Source organism: Centruroides vittatus, unplaced genomic scaffold, assembly GCF_030686945.1.
Source record: "Centruroides vittatus isolate TY-2023 unplaced genomic scaffold, ASM3068694v2 contig_341, whole genome shotgun sequence".
In the NCBI taxonomy this organism is placed as follows: domain Eukaryota; kingdom Metazoa; phylum Arthropoda; class Arachnida; order Scorpiones; family Buthidae; genus Centruroides; species Centruroides vittatus.
In genome coordinates, this window is record NW_027122166.1 from 912,670 (window position 1) to 920,550 (window position 7,881).

General features: G+C 32.6%; 1 long non-coding RNA gene across 1 annotated transcript; it reads left to right on the plus strand.

Moving 5' to 3' along the window:
* Positions 1–676: 676 nt before the first annotated feature.
* LOC136974115 (uncharacterized) lies at positions 677–7,881 on the plus strand. The gene is made up of 3 exons (XR_010880599.1): positions 677–790; positions 1,165–1,304; positions 7,470–7,881. It is a non-coding gene; the product is annotated as an uncharacterized lncRNA (long non-coding RNA).

Here is a 7,881-nt window from a genome sequence, read left to right on the forward strand (position 1 = left end):
TATTATTTATTGTGAAATTTTGCCGCCCCCAAAAAGTGCCGCCCGGAGTGGGCCGCCCCTGCCGTCCCCACTACGCTACGCCACTGCTTTGATCATGCGTAACATTACGGTGGGCCACAATTTAGACAAAAATGCTTTCAGATATCAGATATGAAATAGTAAAATGAATACAAAATGAGCAAGATTTTATTGTTATACCAAGAGCTCGTACTCGCACTTGAGCATTATAACAATGATACAGGCAAATTTTCATTTATTTAATTGTTTTGGTATACACATAACGGCAAACAAAAGTTTTAATAAATATATAATATCGCTTAGCGGGGCACACAATTTAACGTGACGGGCCACATGCGGCCCGCGGACCGCGGGTTGGCCAGGCCTGGTTTAGACCATACAAAAATAAATTTTGAGTCGTTTTGCCTATTAACATCCTTTTATTCCCAATCAGGAACCATACAAAATTTATTTTTATATGGTCTAAACTTTCACTTAATGAAATTAGTCAAGATAATCCCATGGGCTTCGATGTACAATTACAGAAAAATTTAGAAAAAACACGAGAATTTTACACATACATTTTCTAAAGTTGAACAGATGCAAATATCGCACATTCCATTTCCATATAATGTCACAGCTAAAAGTTTACATATGTGGAATCGCGAGGTTGATCGAATAGTTGAAAACACGTCAGTGCTCGTGACAGTTGCAAATTACGAATTTTCTTTCAGGTTTCCAGCAGCAAGTAAAAGCATCATGATGTCCTTTACATTGCTAGTTTTTATTTTAAGTACGTATTTCATTTAAATATAAATTAGTAAAATTAGTTTTTTTAAAAATAATTTGGTGAGGAGGACGAATTTACTTTAAAATTGTGTTTTTTGTAGGAATAGAAAGAAACGTTTTACTTAAAATTTCTCAAAACAAAAATATTTGTTTATATTAAATACATTGTAAAAATACAACATATTAAAGACTAATATGAAGAAATTATTCTTATTGTCATCTTTGTCGTTTTCTTTCATCATCACCGAAACATTACAGTCTATAATATTTTGTATTTTTACAATGCAATTCATATAAATATATTTCGTTTTGGATATAGAAAAATTTTTCTATGCAATGTAAAAAGTATTTGTCCTTAAACTGTATCTTATTTTTAAGGTTTGAATCCGCCACAAAGTCTCTGTCAACTGTCGAATTCAAGAATTTATCTAGACCTGACTTCGGTTTTAAGCACCCAAGACATCGTTAGAACTCCCACTCCGAATGAGATATTTGATAAGTTAAACGAAGCTATTCATGTGAGTCAAAAAGTCATAACTAACATAATTAAAACAATAGTAGGTTATATATTGCTTCAATGTGCGGTAATTACATAAATTTTCGTTTGTTTTTGTTATTTCTGTAGCTAGGACATTTAGATATTAAATATCATATAAACGGTTATAATGTGTATAATATTGATATAGTTTAAAATAGCATTGTAAGAAGTCCAAATCCGAAGTCCTTCTCCTCTTGACCAAATAATTAGCTGAGATGTTATCAGAATTCAGAGTATCTTCTCATAAACTAGCTGAAAAATATGGTATACTTAGAATACGTGTATTATGGTTTATTGGAAAGACACCTTACGACCCGAACCATAATATTCATATCTTTATTTACAAGTATATACAGGTTACGTTGAGAATGACAGAGATGTCTTCGTAGCGCGTGCGAACTGTATCGGAAGATTCGTAATATTCCTCTCTCTTTCGGGACTTCCTTTATTTCTTTACCTCCCCATCATCTTTATAAGGCGTTTTGCAGATCTAACGACTGTCCAATCCGGAGCTAGGCCAGTAATTTTCACTTAAGCCTTGGTCACACTATGCGATTTCCAGCCGCGCAGGCGACTGCGACCGCAACAAGCGCGAGTCGCGCGCGTCTTCTCGTGGTCACACATTATTCGTTGACGTTGCAACTCGGAAACACGTGACCTTATAATAAACCAATAAAATACAGTAGCTTGTTTTTGTCTACTTTCGTGTGTTTACCGACATTTTACGTTCTACTTTAGAGTATTTACGGAATTTTAGCAACTTTTCTTATTAAAATGGCAAGCAGTTCCTTTTCTGGAATGAATAAAAGAAAAAAGGCGACAATTTTGTTAGAGCTGGCGAGAATATACGAAGAAAAAAATAAGAAAAAACGTTCATGCTGGGTTAAAACTTGGCGAAATGAAAATCAACGGGCTAAATAATCGTGCTTTCACCAGCTGATGAATGAATTAAGGCTTTCGGATGCCGAAGGTTATAGGGGATATATCTGTATGAATACCAATACTTATATATAATTTAGGCGAAACGTTTCGTAGTTTGACATATCAATTTAGAGTGGACCATAATTCGATATCAGTCTTATCCCAGAAGTTTTGGATGCTATTTATCAATCTTATAAAAGTGAATATTTGAGGGTTGAAGTGGTTTAGAGGAAAGGTTGAATGATTTAATTCATTTTTAATCGATATATTTTTTTCTTTTATATCAGCATTTATTTTATTCAGTTGTATATTATTAAAAGTAATCAAACTTTTTAAAATAAATCTAACAATAACTTTTATAAATTCAGATTTGATTTATATCAAATATAGCATTTAAATGTACTGAAACTGAGTTAATACAAATGTTATAATCAAGATATCTTGACAAATATACAACACAAAGTATGACGTGGCTGAAAGACATTTTTTGATTGGATGCGCGTTTGCAACCGTCGCGGGTAGAACAAACTTTTTGTTTCTAGTTGCGATTGCAGTCGCACCAGTTTTCGAGGGGGGGATTACTAGTTAACGGGAACAGCCGTCGCGGTTGCAGTCGCCCGCACGGCTGGAAATCGCATAGTGTGACCAGGGCTTTAGTCCAACTCTATGGGACTTCTGACTAATTTGTTAATTATGCCTAACGCTAAATTGACCCTCCATTTCGAAAAACCGATCCTTTCAAGCTGAAGACAAAATCGTTTTCTCTTCGACGAGTTTCGTTAAGGCTTCTTGACAGTATTTATAACAATTTATATTATTATTAGCGCCTAAAGATCATGGCTGTAATTCGTACAAGAAGTCTGTTAAGTAATATTGATAAAAGAATCCAGCAACGAGTCGCGTAACTTTACCGTCAACGACGATTAAAACTGCGTATGTTGCCATCTGTTATGAAATTTTATGAAAAATATTATTCTTTATAATTAATTATTATAAAATGCAAAATGCTTAATGTTCAGGGTAGGAATGAGTTTTTTAAAGAACTAGCAGATAAGCCGGCATTGCCTGGGCAAAAAATAAGTACAAACATTAAGATTATTTCGTACTTCTAACCCTTTTATTATATTATATTGTAGTATTTGATTTGTATAACTACAAACGTTATCTTACGTATGGGTTTATCACATCATGTGACCAATCTAACTAATTTTAAAAATTCTTTAAATTGTAATAAACCCATACGTAAGATAACGTTTGTAGTTATATAAATGAATCACTATGATATAACAAATACTAAATACATCGAAGTAAAAGAAACTTTTGAAAGTTGTGATATAACCATAAAGGAAGCAGATTTGACAGTAAGACCGAACAAAGTGCACATTACACAGACTACAACTACAGGAAATTTTGAATGAAGCAATGTCGCCATAGTAATTAATAGAAAAAATAAACATCGGCAAAGCTCTGCTTGTTTTAAAATCGTTGCACGTACTTTACATTGATTTGGCTGAACGTTAGAACATCTTTAAGCAGTACCAGTGAAGGAAGTTTGGACAATGGGTTTACGAGTTAATAAGGGGGAGACGAAATCATAGATCGCGATCGGGATGTTCAGGTTTCGTATTAGTTAAGCATGCCCTCTAAATATTTCGTTTATGAAAAAGTTATTAAAATTAGTTTGGTTTATTTGGTTACGGAAACGCGACACGCGAGGAATCTGCCAAGTAGGATGCATCCCGGAAAGGCGTTTATGTAAAGCTGGCTAACGCGAAGAAAACGCAGAAACTCCACGTAGCCAAACCGTTGGCCATTTGGATCCCAAGACCGACTACCGGTGTTCGGTAGTTTTATCCACTCGGATACTGGAGGGAGTACTTATTGGGCTGCAATTTGAAGAAATTGTAGACCTATAAATTCCCACTTTTGTCCTTAAGGCTGTCTGTCCTTCATTAATCTCGAGAACGGAGTTAAATAAAAGATGAGATCATACGTGGAGAGCTTAAGAACATGAGACACAGATTAATTATATATGAATTCCCTCGAGTCGTGTTATTTCAATTCAAATATTTTTTCCTGAACGGAGTTAGATACATAACCGGCGTGACTCTATTGCTAACAGGAAAAGAATAAAGTACAGAAGGAAAAACTACTACATTCCATGTGGGCAAGTGCTATGTGCTAACAGTTGCAGTAATGGCGAGTATATTTCTTATTATAATTAATTTGGCAATAATTAAGTGAATATGTATACAGTCAAACCTGTTTTTATGCGCTCTTTTTATGTGCGATTTTTATTTGTGCGATTTTTTTAATGCGAATTTTTAATTTGTGCGGTATAGTTGGCGACTAGTCTCGTGCGATTCGTCATGTCTTACGTTGACTTATTATAGCTAAATAAACTTATTATAGCATAAATGCACTTATTATAGTAATATTATTGCATGAATATGCGAAAAATGAAATAATTTACTTTTTAAGTCAACAAAACACCACCTGGACAAAAATATGTAAAACAGACGATAGACCAGACGATGCAGTCAAGTGCTGACATCTGTTGTCAATAAATTCTATTTCGTACGGTTTTGAGTTATTTTCTATGTGAGACTTTTTTTATGCGGTCCCTGTTGACCGCATAAAAAATATTTTTTAATTGTGTCGCGAAAACTATTATTTACAGCCATTCGTGAAGTTTCGTGAGATTTTTTTTATGCGTTTTTTTTTAATGCGGTCCCTATCCCCCGCATAAAAACAGGTTTGACTGTATATATTTTTAAAATTATATCTATAAATAAACAACTACTAGCCCGTTATAGATAACGATCAACCAATGCCGAATTATCGGGCTAGCAAATGGCTATAAATTAGGCCTAAATTTATTTAAATTATTTAATTAAAATTCTAATTATTAAACTTAGCAAGAGATGGCGCCAAACGCCTAACTCTAGTACCAAATTATCTTAAATTATTAATATTACTATAGCCATTTGCTAGCCCGATAATTCGGCATTGGTTGATCGTTAAAATTCTATTTTTTTTTTTTATAAGAATTTTATTTACTTAATTATTTTGTTAAATTTTTTCAATAGATGAATTCAACATGTAAAGCCAGCAATCAAATTTAAACAGAAATTAATTTGTACATAGAAATTCAATCAATAATTTGGGGAAGAATGTGCGACATTATCAAAGTTAGAAGTATTTGAACGTAGCTGCCGAGTTCGCAGCAATTGGGCAGACGGTTTAAGAGTGTATAGCGAATAAATAAACAGACATCCTCGCTTTATGATATCGAGATCAGTTGATAATAACAATAATGATGATGATAATAAGCGCAGAGTGCAAACGGTTAGGAGTTGAAGGTTAAAATTTGGTACACAGAGTAAGTCATGAGAATTCACACTAAGAAGAAATTTTTGAAAATTCTTCCCCGCAGGAAAGAGGGAAAGGATTAAGGATTATCCTGAGAAACTCGGCTTCTACATTACTATTTTAGATGCTTTTTTTTTTTTTTGAGTTTTTGTGGGAAATCGAACATATTTTTATACTCATCTAAAGATTTTCTAATTAGCCTCAGAAGAGGGTGACCTAATTCTTACATCCGGTGAAAATGGGTAAGATCGGCTATATAACTACAAAGGTTATCTTGTGTAAGGGTTTTATCACACCGAATAACCAATCTAACACGTTTTAAAAATTATTTATTCCTCTACGTTACACAATATTAAAAAAATTTAAAAATGTGTTAGGTTGGACACTTGATAATCTTTGTAAGATAATCTTTGTAAATATAAATAAAATATTAAAATATTATATAATAGTAGAAGTAAGAAGTAATATATATATCTATACTTCTATTAATATATACACAGTATATATATATATTAATAGAAGTAAGAAATAATCTAATAATTTGAACCTTGGCTGTTGTGATTTTTTGTCCCAGCAATGCCTGATCATCTGCTAGTTTATATTCTAGTTTATATATATATATATATATATTGATTGTAAATGAGAAAACCGGTAAAATCATTACGTTTGACCCATTCGAGATATATTGATAGACCAGGTCATGTTTCATATATCTCCCCATTTCCTTAATCTTTAACCATTAAAATTTAATTGCATCATTTCCTCTAACACGCGAACCCCGTGTAAAAGTTTATAAATTTTCGACAGAAGACACAGGAATTATTAAAATACAAGTAGGCAACAAAAAACGTGCTACAAACACACCCACATAACCTCTCCACAAAACACTAACATCCATACATACATACACACATACGAAAGAAGAAAGACCGTATTTAAAAGGTGTGAACTTAAAAGATAAGAAAGATGGAAGAGTGAAGGAAGGAGGGAGAGTGATTTGAGGAAAAGCTGAAAAAGTGGGATAGTTGGAGGTTTGAAAGTAGAAGGGGGGACATGAGCCACATAGAGGACTGTTGGATAAGAGAAGGATATTCAATAGGTTACCCGTGCAGAATAATTTATATTAATAGAAAGACATCCATACATACAGGAAAAACCCGCAACTTTTTTTTTGCATTTCTTGTTTTAAGGTCCCCTGAGTCCTGAAAATACAAAAATTTTGGAGGATCATGTTTTAACAGATTACCATACCTTCCCTCTGTTATATATAACATCCGGGAAGGTAAAAGACAATTTAGTGGAGGAATTATTCATTATATTCAAAATTATGGTGAATATCTGTAAATTCATTAAAAAGTTGATATACTAAAATTCTTATCAATATTTTTGGGGAATTGTTGAATGTAAATTCGTTGTGATGAAGGGATGTAACTAGCGAAAGTTGGTTTTCTTCTGCTTAGACTCAATGAAATAAATTGGATGAATTATTTTTTTATTATTTTTTCGCCCTAATTCAAAGCCACTAAAAAAATCATTAGTATTAAAATCTTTGCAGTAATTATTAAAATTTAATTCACATTTTAATTGTACTTTTACGTTTGTTTAATTGAGACCACGTATTATTCTTGAAATGACTTTCTGCTGAGTTGATAATTAATTAGTTAATTATTAAAATTATTGATTAATTAAATATCTTTAACTTTTAATAAATTTTTTGCTATACAATTACCTGTATTCTTCCATAAGCTTTTATTGTAAGATATGTTTAGTATTCGTTGTTCTGAAATTATACCAACAAATCCTTAAAAACAGTCTTATACCTGTTTTTAAGTTTATACATTTTTTTCTTCAGAATGTAATAATTAAATTACCGAACTGTCTGGATCCAAAAATAATACCATCACTCGGGTGTGGAGGTGAAAACATCACTGCTGTAAATTTTCTTGAGAATCTATTGTCAGGTGTTGTTAATACGACGTGCCTCTTAGAGAAAATTTGTTTCAATAATAATACGGCTAATGCAGTAAATCTGACTAAATGCCTTACATCAGAGACTGCATCTACAGTATACACATTGCTGAGCCTATTTCTTACTCCACGTGGAGTAAAAATTGTCGCATGTATTGCCCGTTTGTATTCCATTGCCCGTAGTGGACTTCTCAATTGTGAATTTTTTTATAAAATTCTATCATTGGATATTGACGGTATCATAAAATATATAGTTGATCTTTTATACATTTACTATACAAATCTGAATATTTTGA